This window comes from Macaca mulatta, chromosome 20 (genome assembly GCF_049350105.2).
Source record: "Macaca mulatta isolate MMU2019108-1 chromosome 20, T2T-MMU8v2.0, whole genome shotgun sequence".
NCBI lineage: Eukaryota > Metazoa > Chordata > Mammalia > Primates > Cercopithecidae > Macaca > Macaca mulatta.
The window spans coordinates 23,307,180-23,329,636 of NC_133425.1; the positions used below are offsets into that span (position 1 = coordinate 23,307,180).

At 44.1% G+C, this 22,457-nt stretch overlaps 1 long non-coding RNA gene across 1 annotated transcript; it reads left to right on the forward strand.

Moving 5' to 3' along the window:
* The first annotated feature begins 1,520 nt into the window (after nucleotides 1–1,520).
* LOC144338129 (uncharacterized) lies at nucleotides 1,521–21,693 on the forward strand. The gene is made up of 3 exons (XR_013411970.1): nucleotides 1,521–1,644; nucleotides 15,486–15,532; nucleotides 21,557–21,693. It is a non-coding gene; the product is annotated as an uncharacterized LOC144338129 (long non-coding RNA).
* The last annotated feature ends 764 nt before the right edge of the window (nucleotides 21,694–22,457 follow it).

The following is a 22,457-nucleotide window of genomic DNA, read 5'->3' on the forward strand; positions in this document are numbered from 1 at the left end:
TGTTTGAGGTGAAGAATATACTAATTACCCTCATTTGAGAATTACACATTGTATATATGTATCAAAATATCACACTGAGCTGGGCGCAGTGGCTCATGCCTCTAATCCCAGCACTTTGGGAGGCTGAGGTGGGCGGATTACCTGAGGTCAGGAGTTTGAGACCAGCCTGGCCAACATGGCGAGACCTCATCTCTATTAAAAATACAAAAATTAGCCAGGCATGGTGGCAGGCACCTGTAATCCCAGCTACTTGGGAGGCTGAGGCAGGAGAATCGCTTGAACCCAGAATCACTGCCCAGGCTGCAGTGAGCCGAGATTGCGCCACTGCACTCCAGCCTGGGCAACAGAGCAAGACTCCGTCTCAAAACACAAACACAAACAAAAACAAAAACATCAACTGTATTCTGTAAATATGTATGATCATTATATGTCAATCAAAAATGATACTTTTTTTTTTTACAGGGAGAAGATTAACAAGTGTTAATTTAACAAGTGTTAAACAAGATTTAACAAGTGTTAAACAAGATTTAACAAGTGTTAAACAAGATTTAACAAGTGTTAAAGAGTTTTAAAAGACAAACCTGCCCAAAACAGAGATTTCTCTTTGGTGATCTGAAGAATGCAAAAAAGAATTGAGAAGGGTATAAATTTTTTTTCTTTTTTGAGACTGGATCTTGCTGTGTCACCAAGGCTGGAATGCAGTGGTGTGATCTTGGCACGCTGCAGCCTCTACTTCCGGTGCTCAAGTGATCCTCTCACCTTAGCCTCTTGAATAGTTGGGATCACAGGTACATGCCACTACACCTGGTTAATTTTGCTATTTGTTTGTAGAGATGGGGTCTTGCTATATTGCCTGGGCTGGAATTACAAGTGTGAGCTACTGCACCTGGTTAGAAATGACCTTTTCACTGTGCGATTCAGTGTTATCGAGCTGTGTTGTTACTACCCAGAATCATCTTGTGTATGTGAGTGGTGCGCTTCCCATACCTTGGGAACCACTGCCTGGAGGACACAATGAGGAAATAAACTTGGGTTGAGTCTTCACTTTCTGTCCCTTCAGGTAGTGATGTTGGGCAGACCTGGTTATGCTGCCATTGCCCCTTGCTAACTGATCAGGAAAATAGTTAGGAATTCTGACCTAGTCCTCAGCCCTACCTAAGCAACACCAATAAAACTCTTTTTTTTTTTTGAGATGGAGTCTCACTCTGTTGCCCAGGCTGGAGTGCAGTGGTGGGTTCTCAGCTCACTGAAACCTCTGCCTCCCAGGTTTAAGCAATTCTCCTGCCTCAGCCAACTGAGTAGCTGGGATTACAGGCGCCCACCACCATGCCTGGCTAATTTTTGTATTTTTAGTAGAGATGGGGTTTTGCCATGTTGGCTAGGCTGGTCTTGAACTCCTGACCTCAGGGGATCCACCTGCCTTGGCCTCCTAAAGTGCTGGGATTACAGGCGTGAGCCACCACACCCAGCTCCAATAAAACTCTTAATGTTTAAGAGGCAACATACAGTCTTGATTCCTGGTAGAGCCCTACCCTGAGAATTAGTGTGATTTAGTAAAACCACACTGGCGATACGGTATAGCTGAGTCTTGTTAGGCCTGGGTTTGAATTTGGACTCTTATAATGAGCTGCTGTACAACCTTGGGTAAGTGATTTTAACCCTCGGGGCCTTAGCTTCTGTCATCTGTGACAGAGAGAGATACTAGCAGCTGCCCTCCAGAGCTGTATCTTATCCTTTCTCTCTCCCCCTCTCCCTCAAACCTACTTATTTTAGCTGAGGCCCTTGGCCTCATTTGTAAGCCTGGACTCTGGCCTGCACCAGTCAGGATTCTTCAGTTGTTAACTGGCTAATAAAATAATAGAAATTTATTGGTTCATATAGCTGAAAGAAAAGTCCAAAGGTACACCAGGCAAAGGTGAGTCCCAAAGGCTCAATGATATTACCAGAAATTAGTCTTTCATTTCTCAACTCTGCTGTCCTCTGTGTTGGTTCATTCATTCATTCATTCATTCATTCATTCATATTTTTTTTCTTTAGACAGGTCTCATTCTGTTGCCCAGGCTGGAGGGCGGTGGTGTGATGTTGGCTCACTGCAACTTCTGCCTCCTGGGTTCAAGGGAACCTCTTGCCTCAGTTTCCCAAGTAGCTGAGATTACAGGCATGTGCCACTACACTGGGCTAATGTTTGTATTTTTAGTAGGGATGGGGTTTCACCATGTTGGCCACACTGATCTTGAACTCCTGACCTCAAGTGATCCACCCACCTCAGCCTCCTAAAGTGCTGGGATTACAGGTGTGAGCCACCGCGCCCAGCCAATGTGTTGGTTTCATTCTTAAGCAGTAAAATAAAATACCAGTAAAAAGAGAGCCTCTCTCTCTTTTTAAAAAATTTTATCTTAAGTTCAGGGGTACAAGTGCAGGTTTGTTACACAGGTAAACTTGTGTAATGGGAGGTGGCTGCACAGATTATTTAGTCACCCAGGTGTTAAGCCTACTACCCATTAGTTATTTTTCCTGATCCTCTCTCTCCTTCCACCCTCCATCCTGCAAAAGACCCCAGTGTGTGTTGTTCCCCTCTGTGTGTCCGTGTGTTCTCATCATTTAGCTCCCACTTATAAGTGAAAACATGTGGTATTTGGTTTTCTGTTTCTGCGTTACTTTGCTAAGGATCATGAGTCTCTCTTTTCCAACAGTTCTGTCAAAAGTCCCAGAACAAAACCTCATTGGCCCATCCATTGTAGCCAGGTAAACGCAACACTCTGGTTATCCAGACCTGTTCACATGCTTGTCCCGGTACTATGGACTGAAGTCAATCCCACTTGAACCAAATGCAATGTGTGTGTGTGTGTGCGTGTGTGTGTGTGTGTGTGTGTGTGTGTGTGTGTGATTCCCTAAAGGAATATCGGAATGTTGTTATGGGAAGAAGGAGGCTGCATGTTGAACAGGCAAAATCAACAGATAACTATATACTAGCTAGTTTGTTTTTGGCTACAAATAACAGAATTACCAGCTAACAGTGGCTTAAATAATTAAAACAATTATCTCACATTATAAGACGTCTCTTGTGGTAGGCAGTCTTAGAGTTGTTGAATGATTCAACAATGTAATTGAGACTCCAAGATGTTTTATCCTTCTATTCCTGAGTATGTTGGCTTTTAATGCTCAGGTGTATTGACTCATGGTTACAAAATGACTGCCATAGCTCTAGCCATCACATCCTCACAGGAGCAGTGTCTAGAAAAGGCTTCCAGAGACAGTGTCCTAGGAAACAGGAAGTGAAAGATGCCAGTGTCTTAAAGCCTGAGACAGTGGCACAATGTCACTTTTGTCATAATGTATTGAGACAAAACAGGCCAGGAATGGTGGCTCACGCCTGTAATCCCAGCACTTTGGGAGGCTGAGGTCAGGAGTTCGAGACCAGCCTGGCCAACGTGGTGAAACCCTGTCTCTACTAAAAATACAAAAATTACCCGGGTATGGTGGCAGGTGCCTGTAATCCCAGTTACACGGGAGGCTGCGGCAGGAGAATCGCTTGAACGTGGGAGATGGAGGTTGCAGAGAACTGAGACTGGGCCACTGCACTCCAGCCTGGGTGACAAAGTGAGACTCTGTCTCAAAAGAAAAAAAAATGAATTGGGACAAAACAGTCCTAGAGCTCACAGAAGAGGAAATCTAGACTCCATCTCTGGATGGCAGGAGTACTGATGAACTTATGGTCATCTTTAATCTGACATTGTGGCTACAGGTGGGGGTGCGTAATTTTCTTGCAGGGAAGGAAAGTAGACATTTCAAAAATGTGAATAATAATATGGGCCTTATCTTACCAGTTAACATCGATCATTTATCATGAAACCAAAATAAATAAAATGGTTGGTTTGGGAAGCCTCTAAAGTTTAGGCAACTCTGTGTAGACTGTTTTATGAATGGATTTTTCTCATACTTATTAATGCAAAGCACTAAATAGGTAGATGTAAAAGAGCTTTGTGTATATAAAAAATGTGAAGTATCTAGTTAACAATTACAGTATTAAAAAAAAAACGCTTTGGGAGGTCGAGATGGGAGGATCACTTGAGGCTAGGAGTTTGAGACCAGCTGGGCAACATAGTGAGATCATGTCTCTAAAAAATAAAAAATTAGCTGGTGGTGCACACCTGTAGTCCTAGCTACTTAGGAGACTGAGGCAGGAGGATCACTTAAGCCCAGGAGGTCCAGGCTGCAGTGAGCTGTGATCATGCCTTGCACTCCAGCCTGGGCAACAGAGTAAGAATCCATCTCTAGGCCGGGTGTGGTGGCTCTCGCCTGTAATCCCAACACTTTGGGAGGCCAAGGTGGGCGGATCACGAGGTCAGGAGATCGAGACCATCCTGGCTAACATGGTCAAACCCCGTCTCTACTAAAAATACAAAAAATCAGCCAGGCGTGGTGGTGGGTGCCTGTAGTCCCAGCTACTGGGGAGGCTGAGGCAAGAGAATGGCAAGAACCTGGGAGGCGGAGCTTGCAGTGAGCCGAGATCACGCCACTGCACTTCAGCCTGGGTGACGGAGTGAGACTTTGTCTCAAAAAAAAAAAAAGGAAAAGAAAAGGAGTATAACAGCACTTTAGGAGGCTGAGTGGGAGGATCACTTGAGCTCAGGAGTTCAAGACTAGCCTGGACAACATAATGAGACTCTGTCTCTACAAAAAATACAAAAATTAGCCGAGTGTGGTGGTGTACACCTATAGTCCCAGACACTTAGGAGGCTGAGGCGGGAGAATTGCTTGAACCCAGGGGGTTGAGGCTGCAGTGGAGTGAGCTGTAATCTCACCACTGCACTCCAGCCTGGGTGACAGAGAGAGATCCTGTTAAAAAAAAAAAAAAAAAAAAAAAAAAGAGAAAGAAAGAAAAAGAAAAAAAAAAAAAAAGAAAAAAGGTGTGATTTTTAATGTATTAATGTAATCCTGAGATGCGGAGGCTTTCCTAAGAAGAATCATAAAGTAAAATATTAATAGTGTTGACTACTTAAAAATTAAAAAAATTAAAGGTAAAAGACAAACTGGAGAATTATTTGAATCATGCACATCAGACAATGGGTTGCAATATTTTACATATAAGTAGCTCTTTCGAGGGCGTTGTGGCTCATGTCTGTAATCCCAGCACTCTGGGAGGCCAAGGCAGGTGGCTCACCTGAGGTCAGGAGTTCAAGACCAGCCTGGCCAACATGGCAAAACCCTGTCTCTACTGAAAAATACAAAAATTAGCTGGGCGTGGTGATGGGCGCCTGTAATCCCAGCCACTCAGGAAACTGAGGCAGGAGAATTGCTTGAACCCAGCAGACGGAGGTTGCAGTGAGTCGAGATCATGCCACTGTACTCCAGCCTGGACAACAGAGCGAGACCCATCTCCAAAAAAAATAAAAATAATAAAAAAAAAGAAACAAAGAAATATAAATGTCTAAATGCATATGAAAACATTCAACCTCAATGTTGATTAAAATCTGATTAAAACCACACCTCTTCGGAGGCCCAGTCTAGTTTTAGATGTCAAAAGCCCTAAAAATGGGGAGATTACTTGTCCCAGATCCTCATTTCTAGGCAAGTATCCTAAGCAAATAATTAAGGATGTGCAAAAAGATATGACCTACCAGATTGTTCCCTTAAGTCTTGTTTATAATAAACAAAGTGAATTATCAGAGTCATCCAACTGTGCGCCAGCACGGGTGGGGCAGCTCTAGGGTGTGCCATTCGGGTCTGCCTTCAAGAAGGAACTTGCCCTTCAGCTGTGAGGAATGCTGGGAGCTGACAGCTTCCAGCTATTTTTATTTTTCTATTTTTGAGGCATGGGCCTTGCTGTGTCGCCCAGGCTGGAGTGCAGTGGTGCAATGACAGCTCACTGCAGCTTTGACCTGGGCTCAAGTGATCCTCCCACCTCCCACCTCAAGTCCTGAGTAGCTGGGACTACAGGTGTGTGCCACTACACTCAGCTAATTTACTTTTTAAATTTTTATCAGAGATGATGTCTCACCATGTTGCCCTGGCTGGTGTTGAACTCCTGGGCTCAAGTGACCCTCCCACCTCGGCCTCCCAAAGTGCTGGGATTGCAGGTGTGAGCCACTGCACCTGGCCTCTGCCTCACCTGTTAAGCTGAGGTTGTGCTGTTCTCAGGCAGCCCTAGTGAAGGACTGAGCAAGGCACTGAGACTAGTGATTATAGCTCACTGTGGGATTCCTTTGGTGGGAAATCTTTGCTCCAGAACTCCCCACTGGGCTGGATGAACGTTTTCCAGATCTGCATCTTGATCTGAGGTTCTCCCTGGCCAATCCTCCTTCTTCACCATTTTATCTTTCATGGATGTTACTTCCAATAAACCTGATACTACCCCAGAGAACCCAACTAACACACTGCATTAGTGTTCAATTGGAGTTTGATCAGAAGGGCAGAACCACTATGGCTGACACGCAATGAGAGACTTATTGCATGCAGGGATTAGTCCTCATGCAACTGTGGGGGCAAGTTATCAGTCTATGTGAGGCAATGGCTCTTCTGAATCTAATGTTGGACGTGAAGTCATCAGGGCCAGCAGCTGGGCAGGAAAAAATGTACATGAAGTAGGGGATGCAAAGACCAACAGGAACCTACAAGGACAACGTGGAACCTGAGTCTGTTGCCACCTCCAATCTTGATGACGTGAGTGACTGGCAGGAGGAGCCGGGCACCTGGTCTGGGCTTTGGAGAAGGTGAAGGAGACCTGGAGGAGCGGGGGGCACCACAGGCCTGGCTGCTGCCTCACACCCACAGGTGAAGCTTCAGCTTAGCTGCAAATTGTGTGAGTGTCAAGAATGCCACACACCTATGCTCAGAGCATAGAAATTGTGGCAACTTCAGTCCCGTCTGCCAAATCTTTTTTTTTTTTTTTTAAGCGACAGAGTCTCACTCTGTCACCTAGGCTGGAGTGAAGTGGTAATCATAGCTCACAGCAGCCTCAAACCCCCAGACTCAGGTTATCCTCCTGCCTCAGCCTCCTGAGTAAGTGGGACCACAGGCCCATGTCACCATGCCTGGCTTCTTTCTTTCTTTCTTTATATTTATTTACTTATTTATTTTTTTGTAGAGATGGGGGATCTTGTTATGTTGCCCAGGTTGGTCTTGAACTCCTGGGCTCAAGTGATCCTCCAGCCTCAGCCTTCCAAAGTGTTGGGAGTACAGGCCTGAGCCACTGCACCCAGCCAGTCTGTCAAATCTTGCATACGTTTTTCTCACGGCCAACAATAACATAGACCATAGAGAAGGGATTTCTTGGAAATATCGTTCCAGTTTTGCTAAGTTAAAAAAATTAAATAAACCTACCACAATAGGATCGGTTAAAAATGAAATGATATATTTATAAAACGAAACGGTATTCAGCCATTTAAAATGTCATAGATGAATATTATCATCGTTAAGAAAACAATATAAACAGCATAAACTAATTTGTAAACATGTATATAAACATATAAAGAAAAGTATTTTGAGGGGTTATGTTCTAGGATGTTACCTTTTTAAGTAAAAGCAAGTCACTCTGGGGCACTTCTCTTCTTTTTTTTTTTTTTTTTTGAGAGGGAGTCTCGCTCAGTCGCCCAGGCTGGAATGCAGTGTCCGGATCTCAGCTCACTGCAAGCTCCACCTCCCGGGTTCACGCCATTCTCCTGCCTCAGCCTCCCGAGTAGCTGGGACTACAGGCGCCCGCCACCTCGCCCGGCTAGTTTTTTGTATTTTTTTAGTAGAGACGGGGTTTGACCATGTTAGCCAGGATGGTCTCGATCTCCTGACCTCGTGATCCGCCCGTCTCGGCCTCCCAAAGTGCTGGGATTACAGGCTTGAGCCACCGCGCCCGGCCCACTTCTCTTCTTTAAACTCTTTCTTTAGGGACAGGGTCTTACTCTGTTGCCAGGTTGGGGTGCAGTGGCACAATACAGCTCACTGCAACCTCAACCTCCTGGGCTCAAATAATCCTCCCACTTCAGCCTCCCGAGTATCTGGGACTATGGGTGTGTGTCACTATACTGGGCTAAGTTTTCTTCCATTTTTTTTTTGTAGAGATAGGGTCTTGCTGTGTTGCTCAGGTTGGTCTTGACTTCCTGGTCTCAAGTAATCCTCCTGCCTCAACCTTCCTAATCTCCTTTAAATTATTAAATAGTACTTTGGGAGGCCAAGGTGGGTGGATCACCTGAGGTCAGGAGTTTGAGACCAGCCTGACCAACATAGTGAAACCCCATCTCTACTAAAAATACAAAAATTAACTGGGCGTGGTGGCGGGTGCCTGTAATCCCAGATACTCAGGAGGCTGAGGCAGGAGAATCGCTTGAACCCGGGAGGTGGAGGTTGCAGTGAGCTGAGATCACACCATTGTACTCCATTAAAAAAAAAAAAAAAATCTGGCTGGACGCGGTGGCTCACGCCTGTAATCCCAGCACTTTGGGAGGCCGAGGCGGGCGGATCATGAGGTCAGGAGATCGAGACCATCCTGGCTAACACGGTGAAACCCCGTCTCTACTGAAAAATACAAAAAATTAGCCGGGTGTAGTGGCAGGCACCTGTAGTCCCAGCTCCTCGGGAGGCTGATGCAGGAGAATGGCGTGAACCCGGGAGGCAGAGCTTGCAGTGAGCCGAGCTGGCGCCACTGCACTCCAGCCTGGGCAACAGAGCAAGACTCCGTCTCAAAAAAAAAAAATTCTTAAATAGTTTCACATAATTGATCAAATGTAAGTATTTTCATAGCTTCCAGGTCCTCTGCAATGTAGATGACGTATGCAGTCTTTCCAGTTTCATCTCTGACTCCCACGTGCATGTCATTTCATGTCCTAGGAATGCCAGCTGTTTGAGGTTCTTCCTCTCTATGCTCTGCTGTTTCTCAATGACTTTGGCTTTTCTCTTTGGATGGACCGTCTTTCACCCCAACCTTTGCCTGATTAGTTCCTCCTTATTATTCAATAATAATTTTCTGGTAGTGCTTTATTGAGCCATTTGCAGCTCAATAGTTCCCCAAACTAGTTATTTTGAACATCAGAATAAATTACCTGGGAAATTTACAAAAATACTGGTACTTGGGCTTCACTATAGATTTTCTACATTATGATTTCCAGAGGCAGGACCTGCAAGTCTGCATATTATTTTGAATATAGACTTGTCTGCATATGACTGAGATCCATGGGTTGTGTGGTGAATTTCCACAGTTTTATGTTGCCTTGGTACCCATTTTGAATATAAGTTAGACTTTCTCACATCAGATGCAGGGCCCAGTCACCCTGGACACAGTTCTTCACCTCTTCCCAGTTCCTCAACGTGGTTGATCCAGATACCTGGATCACAGATGTGTACCACCACACCCCACTTATATATAATATATATTATATATAATATATATAATCCCAAGCCTTATATCTCCTCCTGGTGTAGATACAACCTACTTGTCTCACCCCATCTACTTGACTTACCCCTCTGGCCCCTACACCTTGCATAGGTTGCACAGATATGCTACAGCGACTACCTCTAAGTCACAGTGTGACTTTGCAGAGCTCCTGCCTGCTTACTCTAAACCCACCAATTAGAACTTCTTGTGGGAAATCTGCTGGGATAATACCCAAGACCTTTTTTTGTGTGTGTGAGACGGGGCTGGAGTGCAGTGGCGTGATCTAAGCTCACCACAACCTCTGCCTTCCGGTTTTAAGCAATCCTCCTGCCTCAGCCTCCTGAGTAACTGGGATTACAGGCACCCACCACCACGCCCAGCTAATTTTTGTATTTTTAGCAGAGACAGGGTTTCCCCATGTTGGCCAGGCTGGTCTCAAACTCTTGACCTCGTGATCTGCCCATCTCAGCCTCCCAAAGTGCTGGGATTACAGGCATGAGCCACCGCACCCAGCCGTACCAAGGACCTTAATAAAGGCTTTGACCCACAGCTCTCTCTCTTTCTCTCTTGCTTTACACTTACAGGTTCAACACACTGTTGTCTCCAACTTTCCACTAGCCCTTGCAGGCACTCCTGGACTGATGACTAAAGTTTTAAAATAGCTTTATTGCTTAAATGGTTCCATTTTAAATGTGAAATATATATATATATATATATATATATATATATATATATATGTATGTATTTTAACCAAATTTTAATGATAAAGGCATAATGGTAATGGCCACTTCCTATTGAGCTAAATAAACCCTACACAAACATAACCTCCTTTAGTTCTAACAATAAACCCTTGAGTTAGGTATTTTTAGTAACCCCACGTTATTAATATGAAGTAATATTCTCAAGGTCATGCAGTCAGTAAGTGGTGAAGTGCTTGCTTTTAGTCATTAAGCTTTTCAGTCTGTTGAGAAATTGCTGGTTTCCAATCACATACATTTTTCTTTTAATTAAACATTCCCTCTGATTTTCCCACAATTTTGGGTGTGAATTTTCATAATTAGACTTCAGTGTATACTAATTTGATATTTAAGAGGTCTGTTTGTCGCTTCCTAGCATGAAAATAATTCACAAAAGATATTTAATTTAATACTCGGATGATCAACTTCTCATTTTAAGCCCTACCAAACTCTTTCCCAACTCTGAGCAATATTTTCAGATTCTGTTTTGAGCAAATGATTAATTAATACATAATTAATATTCATGAACACTTTGGCATGCCAGATACGGAGCTAAATAAAAGCAGGTATCACAGGGATAAGCAAGACAGACAACCCCACTGCCATGGAGTTTATATTCTAGAGAGGTAGGCAGATAACACAATAAATAAATGTATGATGAAGTAAGTTCAGGCTGGACAGAGTGGCTCATGTAATCCCAGTGTTTTGGGAGGCTGAGATGGGAGGACTGCTCGAGCCCAGGAATTCAAGACCAGCCTGGGCAACGTAGTGAGACTCTGTCTCTACAAAACATTAAAAAAATTAGCGGGGTGTGGTGGTACACATCTGTGGTCCTAGGCACTTGGGAGGTTGAGGTGGAAGAATGGCTTGAATCCAGGAGTTGGAGGCCGCAGTGAGTATGACTGCATCACGGCACTCCAGCCTGGGCAGCAGAGCAAGACTCTGTCTGTGAAACGAAAATAACACTTATTTTTTAAAAAAGCAGGATGAGGAAGACTAGGTGGAGGCTATGGCAATAGTTTAGGTAGGGAGGAGGGTGGTGACAGCAGGGGTTAGATTTAGAAAGACATGGGACATATTCTGGAGGTAGAGTCAAGAAAACATGCTCATGGTTTGCACGTGGGGCTAAAGTAAAAGAAGAATCAGAGATGGTTTGTAGGTTCTTGGTTTGAGCATGTGGTTGGAGAATGGTAGCATTTCTAGAGCTGGGGATTTCTAGGGATCAATATGTTTGGAAAAATGAAGAGTTTTGTGCCTAATTAAGCAAAGTAATTTTTTTTGAGTGAGTGCCCATCGCAGAGACTGCTAGTTGTCTACTGTAGCCTATTCATTCCCCTCTTTTTTTTTTTTTAATAAAGGAAAGCCAATTTTACTTGGGGTAAAGTGTCTGGCGAAAAGATAACATTTCTTAGTTTCCTTTGTAGCTAACCTCTTTTGCTTCTCCATTACGTGAGCTCCATATACATAATGTGAACGTGAATAACCTTGAGTTTTGAAATTACATGCTTAGACTAAGAGAAGGAGCCTGAATCCCAAATAACTTTGTTGAGTTGCCATATCAGTTCTAGCCTTTTTTTTCTTTTTTCTTTTTCTTTTCTTTTTTTTTTTTTTTTTGAGACAGGGTCTCACCCTCGCACCCAGGCTGAAGTGCAGTAGCGTGATCTCAGCTCACTGTAACCTCCGCCTCCCAAGTTCAAGCGATTTTCCCGCCTCAGCCTCCTGTATAGCTGGGGCTACAGGTGCACACCACCACACCTGGCTAATTTTTGTACTTTTTGGTACAGACAGGATTTCATCATGTTAGCCAGGCTGTTCTCAAACTCCTGACCTCAAGTGATCCACCCGCCTCAGCCTCCCAAAGTGCTGGGATTACAGGCGTGATCCAACTGCACCCAGCCAGTTCTAGCCTTTTATATCAGAGAACAAACCCTAAATTGTTTGATCTACAATAATTGGAGCCCTGTTACTAGTAGTTGAATACAATTCCTATCCGATACCATACCAATTCTAGAAAAAAATTATTACGCTATATTTTCCAGAGTTTGTCCCTGCATTCCCATTCTCCTCCAAGCAGAACATGAAGAAGTTGCCCAGAAATAATTTATCTGTGGTATGCAAATCCGGTGTATTAGAAAATATTTTCTGAATCTACTTTTGGTTCCATTATCCTCAACCAACATATGTCAGCAAAATAAAACAAGCATTTGTATTTTTAGTATGTCACTGTTGTGCAGTCTCCTAAATTTTGATGTTTTAAGCACTATGCCTTTAACATTAGCTAAAGCTGATAACATGGAAGAGGTTGATTATGGTTCTCCAGGTGCCAAGAATTACACTGGTTTCTGTTCCAATGTTGAGGACAGAAATCCTTCAGTGCAGATGGAAACATGGTTGGATTCTGTAGATATTTTTCTTATTCACATAACAGAGAGTCTAGTAGGGACTGGATGTTATTATTTTTCTGAAACCTCTACAAATGGCCACTTAAAAAGTTACAAACATTATATGCAGATACTTTTTTTTTTTTTTTTTTTTCTGAGACAACGTCTCATTCTGTCACCCAGGCTGGAGTGCAGTGGTTGGATCTCTGCTCACTGCAACCTCTACCTCCTGGGTTCAAGCGATTCTTGTGCCTCAGCCTCCTGAGTAGCTGGGACTATAGGCACCTGGCATCAAGCCCGGCTAATTTTTGTATTTTTAGTAGAGGTGGGATTTCACCCTGTTGGCCAGGCTGGTCTTGAACTCCTGACCTTGGTCTCTCAAAGTCCTGGGACTACAGGCCTGAGCCACTGTGCCTGGCTCATTATTACTTTTATTTTTTAAAAAGTAGATGTGGGTTCTGTCATTGAGGGTGGAGGCTCGGGTTTGTGCGTGGAGAACACAGTTCCTTTCTTTTGGGAAAGGCCATCTGGGTGAGCTCTTTCGCTTTGGGCAGGGACAAGGCAAAGACAAATCCCATGTTTATAGGGGACACTTTTGCTCTCTTTCCAAGTTTGGGGCTGGAAGCAATTTCTGGGCCTAGTGGGAGGGGGAGGCCAGCCCCCGGCACGTGGAGTCTGAGGCTGGGGGCTGTGCCCCTTGGAATAGCTGAACTGGACAGTATGTCTTATGACCTAAGGGAGTCTAAGTGGGTCTAATCAGAGGCATTGGAGAGTGACAAGTCTCCTGAAGGCCACAGATTGCAGAGGCCTAGGTGTGGTAAGACAGAGACTGAATACAAAAGCCCAGTTATGCTTCAAACTCAACCCAGAAACCAGCAGTCCTTGCCACACTCTCTTCCACCCCAGTTCCAGCCTAGAGAGGCAACCTCTATAATTTTTTTTTTTTTCTTGAGACAGAGTCTTGCTCTGTTGCGCAGGCTGGAGTTCAGTGGCACGATCTCGGCTCACTGCAACCTCTGCCGCCCTGGTTCAAGTGATTCTCCTGCCTCAGCCTCCTGAGTAGCTGGGATTACAGGTGTGCGCCTCCACACTTGGCTAATTTTTGTATTTTCAGTAGAGACGGGATTTGGCCATGTTGGCCAGGCTGGTCTTAAACTCCTGACCTCAAGTGATCCACCCGCCTCGGCCTCCCAGAGTGCTGGGATTACAGGTGTGAGCCACCATGCCTGGTTGCAACCTCTATAAATTCTTTTAGCCATTTCTTCTCTAATTCACCTCCATATTTAGAAACATACATCTATCTTTCCCCTTACAGACATTATTTGCTGACTTCTTACTATGGAGGGTGAGAATTCAACTCTTTCACACTCTCTTCCAATTTCCTTTCTCATCTTTGACCTAACTACATTACAAGGTTTGGTTAAATCCATATTCAGTGTTTGCATTACTGTGACTTTGTAAATGCTATGTAAGCTGAGCCAAGTTGTGTACCATGATTACCTTTCCTTCTTGCATAAGCTTTTGTTTTCTCGAGTGAATAATTCCTTTATTTTACTTTATTAGTTTTCCACATATTTGTCTTAGTCTGTTTGGGCAGTAAAACCAAGATATGATAGACAGGGTAGGTGATAAACAACAGAAATGCATTTCTTGGCTGGGCGCAGTGACTCACACCTGTATTCCCAGCACTTTGGGAGGCCAAGGCAGGCGGATCACTTGAAGTCAGGAGTTTTGAGACCAGACTGGACAGCATGGTGAAACCCCGTCTCTACTAAAAATACAAAAATTAGCTGGGCATGGTGGTGCACGCCTGTAATCGTCAGCTACATGGGATGCTGAGGCACAAGAATTGCTTGAACCTAGGAGGTGGAGGTTGCAGTGAGCTGAGATCGTGCCACAATATTCCAGCCTGGGCTACAGAGTGAGACTCTGTCTCAAAAGATAAAATGAAATAAAATAAAATAAAAACACAAAGGCAGAAACTATTCTTCTTCCCTTGAACCTCAGTGGAATTTTGTGATGCTTCAACAAATAGGCGGTGGAAATGATACTGTGATTTTTGAAGCTAGGACATAAAAGATAGCATGTCATCTACTTGACTGTCTCTCTCTCTCAGGGCTCCTAACCTTAGAACCCAGTCACTGCTATGAAAAAGCCCAAACTAGCCCACATGGACAGAGTGCACAGTGAGGAACTGAGGCCCCCAACTGACAGCCAGCATCAACCACCAGACCTGTGGGTAAACAACCCTTCAGATGATTCCAGCCCCCAGTCTTTGAGTCTTCTAGTTGAGGTTCTAGACACTAGGTAGCAGAGACAAGCCATCCCTTCTGCACCCTAAATTCCAGACCCACAAAACCCATGAGCATAATAAGTGGTAGTTTTTTACCACTGGGTTTTTTTGTTTTGTTTTGTTTTTTGTTTGTTTGCTTGTTTTGTTTATTGAGACAGAGTCTTGCTCTGTTGTCCAGGCTGGACTGCAGTGTTGTGATCATGGCTCACTGCAGCCTCAAGCTCCTAGGCTCAAGCGATCCTCTTGTCTCAGCCTCCTGAGTAGCTGGGAATACAGGCACAAGCCAACACACCTGGCTAATTTTTTATTTTATTTTTGTAGAGATGGGGTTCTCACTATGTTGCCCAGGTTGGTCTAGAGCTCCTGGCCTCAAGTGATGTTCCTGCCTTGGCTTCCCAAAGTGTTGGAATTACAGGCATAAGCCACTGCAATCCAGCCAATTTCACCACTAGGTTTTGCTACACTGCTGTAATAACTGGAATACCTTTGTGGTAGGCAGCCACAAAGATGATCCCCCCAGTGATCCCTGTTTCCTGTTTTTCACACCCTGTGTAGTCCTCTCCAACCTTGTACCAGGGTTCATCTCTGTTGACCAGCAGAATAGATCAGAAGTGAGGGCATATTAGTTCTAAGATTAGAATATAAGAGACGTTGTAACTTCTGTTTTGGTCTTTGCTTCATCCCCATCTCTATTTGATTATTCACTCTAGAGGGAGCCAACTGCCATATGGAGTAGCCCTATGGAGAGGCCCAGGTGGTAAGTAATTGAGGGATCTTGGCAGCAGTTATGTGAATGAATAGATCTTTCAGCCCCTGTCAAGCCTTTAGATGACTTCAGCCTGCACTTGACTGCAACTTCATAAAAGACTGAACCAGAGGCTGCTCCCTGATTTTTGACCCTTAGAGAGTGTGTGAGATGATATTTATTTGTTGTTTTAAGCTACTAACTTTTGGGGTGTCATTTGTTACACAGCAATAGCTAACTGATACAACCTCCTATTTGGATCCCATCTCATTGCTTCAGTCTGAACAGACCTGCTGTACATTCTGGGCCACTTTTTACTCTCATCCTAGGATTCCCTTTCCTTTCTCCTGCTTCCACTGCTTCCTGGACCCCCTGCTTTCCTCTTTATAGCTTTAATTTCTCATTTTGATAGAGCAGACTGTCTAGTAGCCTCCTAAGAATGCACTGGTGACCAGGTGCAGTGGCTCACGTCTGTAATCCCAGCAATTTGGGAGGCTGAGGTGAGTGGATCACATGAGGTCAGGAGTTCAAGACCAACCTGGCCAACATGGTGAAACTCTGTCTCTACTAAAAACACAAAAATTAGTCAGGCATGATGGCAGGTTCCTGTAATCCCAGCTATATGAGAAGCTGAGGCAGGAGAATCGCTTGAACCTGGGAGGTGAAGGTTGCAGTGAGCTGAGATGATTGCACCACTGCACTCTAGCCTGGGTGACAGAGCAAGACTACATTAAAAAAAAAAAAAAAAAAAGAAAAGAAAAGAAAAGGAAAAAAAAAGAGTGCATTGGTGAAAAATATTTGAGAGCTTGCGTGATTTGTAATATCTTTATTCTGCCATTATGCTTGATGGTTAGGTGTCAAGGTCTAGAATTTTAGGTTGAAAATATCCTTTCTCTCAAAAAAAAAAAAAAAAAAAAAAAGAAAAGGAAAGTATTGCTTCATTTTTCTTCTAGCTTCTTATGATGCTCTTGAAGAGTATTAGTTTTTGTATATGCCTATTTTGTTTCTTTCCTCCACTTCTGAAAACTTCTAGGTGCCATTGTTGGTGGCAGTTAAGTGTGCAAACTCTAGAACCAGACTACCTGGGTTCAAATCTCAGTTCCAACAATCATTGGTTATGTGACTCTGGGAAATTAGTTTGACTGCTCTGTGCCTCAGTTTTCCCATCTATAAAGTGAAGATAATAATAGTACCTACCTCATAGAGTTGCTGTGAGGATCAAATGATCCCCCACTTTTCTGTGCTCCTCTGTATCTATTGATGTAAACCTTCCTCAAGTTGGGTTCTTTCCACAGACCATTTCTGGAGAGGGGTAGGGTCTAGAACAAGGCGGGCAAGCTTTACCCGTAAAAGAGCAGATAGTAGGCTGGCTGTGGTGGCTCATATTTGTAATCCCAGCATGTTGGAAGGCTGGGGCGGGAGGATCACCTCAGGTCAGGAGTTCGAGACCAGCCTGGCCAACATGGTGAAACCCTGTCTCTACTAAAAAAACAAAAAAACAAAAAAAAACAAAATTAGCCAGTCATGGCAGCACATGCCTGTAATCCCAGCTACCTGTGGGGCTGAGGCAGGAGAATCACTTGAACCCGGGAGGCAGAGGTTGCAGTGAGCTGAGATCACGCCATTGCACTCCAGCCTGGGCAACAAGAACAAAACTCCATCTCAAAAAAAAAAGAAAAAAAAAAAAAAGCAGATAGTAAATAGTTTTGACTTTGAGTGCTATAAAGCTAGTGTTTCAGCTATTGAACTTTACCATTGTAGGGCAAAAGCTGCCATAGACAAAATAAAAGTGAATGAGCCTGGCTGTGTTCCAATAAATCTTTTGTTTATACAGCTGCAGGCAGATTTGGCTCACTGATCACAGGCATCTGACTGTGAAACACTATCCTCTCCTTTTTGTACTTATTTTATCCGACCCTTCTTAGAGGTATAGAGACGCCTCCTAGTTGGAGACATCTCAGACTAAAAACTGACTACCTTATGCTATAACTTCTCCACAGTGCACTAAGTGTTCCAATGATTCAGTTGTATCAAATGCAGGGTTTCAGCTGCAACATTAATGAAATAGCCTAGGTAAACCTTTCGTGATGACAAGAGCCAGCCACCAATTATCTCATCCCTAGATTGGCATTATTGTAAGCCACAAAGCCCCAAGGTTTCCTTGTGCTTAAACCGATGAGGAAAATGCTTGACTCTTTTTTTTTTTTTTGAGACAGAGTCTCGCTCTGTCAGCCATGCTGGAGTGCAGTGGCATGAACATGGCTCACTGAATCCTTGACCTCCTGGGTTCAGGTGAGCCTTTCACGTCAGCCTCCCAAGTAGGTGGAACTACAGGTGCAAGCCACCATACAGGCTGATTTAAAAAATTATTTCTAGATACGAGGTCTTACTATGTTGCCCAGGCTGGTTTTGAACTCCCGGGCTCAAGTGATCCTCCTGCCTCAGCCTCCCAAAGTGCTGGATTTGCAGGCGTGAACCACCATGCCTGCCCAGCCAACTCTTTCTCCATCACATTTTTATACAAATAAAAACAGCCATGCTATGGCACTTCCATTCATTAATTCTAGGTCAAGTGACATGCTGGGACTGGAAAGATGAAAATCACTGTGTCACCCTCAAAGGTTTGGGTAAGCAAGCAATTTAGATAGGACATCCCCTGTGTCACAATAAAGTCCTTTTCGCCAATCAGATTAGCAAAGACTAAAAAACAAAACAAAAGATACAATCAATGCTTGTTAGGACATGATGAAAAGGGCACTTTGTAGATTTCTGATGTTAAGTAAATTGGAACCCAGCCTGACTACATTTAACTCGGTGCTGTTATCTTCATCCCTGTTTTCTTTGTCTTTTCTTTTTTGTCTCTCTCTCTTTTTTTTTTTTTTTTGAGACAGGGTCTTACACTGTCACTCAGGCTGGAGTGCAGTGGCATAATCTTGGCTCACTGCAACCTCTGCCTCCTGGGCTCAAGCAATTCTCCTGCCTCAGCCTCCCGAGTTGCTGGGACTACAGGTGCACACCACCATGCCTGACTAATTTTTTAGTGGAGATGGAGTTTTGCAATGTTGTCCAGGCTGGTCTTGAACTCCTCAGCTCAGGTGGATCCACCCAGCTCGACCCTCCAAAGGGCAGGGATTACAGGCGTGAGGCACCACGCCCGGCCCCAACTCTATTTTCTGCTGTGCTCTGTGTGTCTTGCCTTGGGGGTATGGGTGGGTAGATGGGGGGTAGTTTCCTCTTTGTTTGCCACTGACTTTTTTTTTTTTTTTTTTTTTTTTAAGATTATCTATTTATTTAGAGATGGAGTTCTCACTATGTTGCCCAGGCTGGTCTTGAACTTCTGGGCTGAAACAATCCTTGCACTTCAGCCTCCTGAGTATAAGACTACTGGTGACCCAGTTGACTCTTGGGGAAGGCAGCCCCAAGTGAGTTGACAACAAAAGTGCTTCCCTAGCCTGGAGGGCCAGTGAGACCCCAAATATCACCCCCCTCCCTTTGCTTGGTTTTTCCTGGCCATCTTTACCTGACCATTGGTCACTGGAGGAGCCTCTTACAACTTCTAACCGGGAACTGCTCCTGCTATTGTATTTTCACCCACCTACCCAATTACTGGACCACAGCATCTCCTACCACGTTCTCACTTCCAACATTGTCAGTTCACCCATCCCCAGTCCTTGCCTGCCAAATTCCCTCATCTGTCATCAACACCACCCCCCCCATAGATTTTCTTTCCCCTTCCATCGACAAAAACCACTTTTCGCTTCTCCCAGTGTTATTATGCTAGTATTGGTTAACTCTGAGCTATTTTCATTTATTTGCTTCATCTGAAATTTTCACATGCATTCATGCTCCTTGTAAAAATTAAAGTAATTCAGAAGTACACGAAGTAAAAAGGTGAGAATCCCTCCTTCGCTCAACTCATCTCAGTGCCCAGAAATAACCACTGTTAGTAGTTTTGCTTTCCTCTTTCCGGAGCTATTTTGCAAAATTCAATTTGGACTAATGGGGTTTTAGTGCTGATATGCATAATTTATAGAAAATGGTGGATTCAGAAAATCCCATCTCTGGGGAATGGGCTGATTCAATCGATCTACATCTTATATGACTTTGCTGCATTTCGACATTGGCCAAACTGGTTTTGTTTGTTTTGTTTTGTTTTGTTTTTGAGATGGAGCTTCGCTCTGTTGCCCAGGCTGGAGTGCAGTGGTGCAATCTTGGCTCACTGAACCCTCTGCCTCCCAGGTTCAAGCAGTTCTCCTGCCTCAGCTTCCTGAGTAGCTGGGACTATAGGTGTGCACCATCACATCTGGATTATATATATGTATATATATTTGTATTTTTAATGGAGATGGGGTTTCACCATGTTGGCCAGGTTGGTCTTGAACTCCTGACCTCAAGTGATCTGCCCGCCTTAGCCTCCCAACGTGCTGAGATTACAGGCATGAGCCACTGCGCCTGACCAAGGCCAAACTGTATTTTTTTGTTTTTTTGTTTTTTTGTTTTTTTGAGACAGAGTCTTGCTCTGTCGCCCAGTCTGGCCAAACTGCTTTTGAGACTTGACTCCTTCTAGGCTTCCTGAGTACCATTCCCTGGATGCTCTTTCTCGTTTCCTTGGAGGCTTTCTCTTATCTGTTTCTCCCCTAAATGCTGGTGTTCCTCAGGGCTCTGTTCTCATCACTCTTGGTTGATGAGACACAGAACAAATCATCCCTTCTTTAGACTTGCAAACTCATGTCTACTAGTGAAATACGCTTTGAGCAGGCAGCACATGGTGGCTCATGCCTGTAATCCCAACACTTTGGGAGGCTGAGGCAGGAGGATTGCTTGGGTCTGGGAGTTTGAGAGCAGCCTGGGCAACATCATGAGACTCTGTCTCTACAGAAAATTTAAAAAGTTAGCCAGGGGTGGTGGCACACACCTGTGGTCCCAGCTACTTGGAAGGCTGAGGCAGGAGGATGGCTTGAACCCAGGAGATCGAGGCTGCAGTGAGCCGTGTTCATACCACTGCTCTCCAGCCTGGGTGACAGAGTGAGACCCTGTCTCTGAGCTAAGGCTGAGAAGGAACCAAGGGTGACTGGAAGTTCAGCTTAAGACATATAAGTAAATTCTAGATTTGTTCCAACCTGGGTCAATATCCAAGCAGAATGCTACAACTACTACTGTGATGACTAATACTATTACCCGCATGCTGGCTGGCAGAAGTAGATATTAGACTTCGTAGTATAAATACCTACTTTCCATTCCATCCGCCACCATTACCAATATGCATTTGCATCCAGTGATGGTCATGGAGCTATTGTTGCATAACTGGAATAGAACGGAGGTATCAGGGCTGGGTGTGGTGGCTCATGCCTGTAATCCCAGCACTTTGGAGACCAAGGTGGGAGGATTACTTGAGGTAAGGAGTTTGAGATCAACCTGGCCAACATGGCAAAACCCCATCTCTACTAAAACTACAAAAATTAGCTGGACTTGGTGACACATTCCTGTAATCCCAGCTACTTGGGAGGCTGAGGCACGAGAATTGCTTGAATCCTGGAGGTGGAGGTTGCAGTGAGCTGGCATCTTGCCACTGCACTCCAGCCTGGGCGACAGAGCGAGACTTTGTCACAAAAAGAAAAGAAAAAAAAAGTGTAGAGGACAGGTACTATAGAATTGTTTCTCAAAATGTTTTCTTTTGGAGGTGGGTGGGAGTATATAACATTTATACAGAAAAATGCTTCAAACATAAGTGGACAGCATAAAGAATTGCTATAAAGCAAACACCCATATAGGTAACCATCACCCAAACCAAGAAAGGGAACATCATCAGGGCCCCAGGAAGCCCTTGGATGTTCCTTCACTTTCAAAACCTTTCCTTTACCCCAAAAGGAAACCAAGCTCCTAGTATTTAGTAATCACTCTCTTGCTTTTTAAATATCTTTTTATCACCTTAGAATACATCCCTAAACCATGCCATTTGACTTACTCTGTTTCTTTTTGGTTGGTTGTTTGTTTTTAAAACATAATATAGGTTGATTCAAAATTTTTTTTGGCTAGGAAAGGTGACTTACGCCTGTAATCCCAGCACTTTGGGAGGCCAAGGTGGGTGGATCACCTGAGGTCAGGAGTTGGAGACCAGCCTGGCCAATATGGTGAAACCTCATCTCTACAAACAATTTAAAAATCACCTGGGCATGATTTTGCATGCCTGTAGTTCCAGCTACTTGGGAGGCTGAGGCAGGAGGATCACTTGAGCATAGAAGGTAGAGACTGAATGATCGTGCTATGATCATGCCACTGTACTCCAGACCAGGCAGCAGAGCAAGACTCTGTCCCAAAAAAACAAAACAAAACAACAACAACAAAAACAAACCCAAATCCCCAAAGCCAAACAAATAAAAATACTTTTAAATGAGTGTTTTCTTTCACTTAACTCTATATCTGTGAAATTCATGCACGTTATTGTGTGGAGTGTTTGTGCGTTTTCACTGTTCTATGGTATTCCATTGTGTGAATAAATGACAATTAAAAAAACTCATTTGCATTGTTTCCAATGTTTGGCTTTTATAAACAATGCTGTCTGCAGAACTGTTTGGATGAGAGATTTTGTGATTGATGGGGAAGATTGATGCGCGATGGGGAAGAGGTGGTCCTGTGCAGAATCTACCTCAACTGGGGCACTGCCGCAACTGGTCACTCTGTGGGCATTGGGAGATGGTACCTCAATACCAGCACAGGCATCCTCAAAAGAGACACTCTCAGCTGTGGCTAGTTTGTGTGGCTTCCTGCACCTCAATCTGAAGCCAGAGAGAGAAAGAACTTGGCAATTTTTGTGTTTTTAGATTGCAGTGGAAAACTGGTGTGTGAGTGCATATGAGGTTGCTTTTTGAAAGTAGGAATGGGGTGCAGGTGGGAGGCCCAGAGGCATTGTCATTCAGGAATACATGTAAATGTTCCA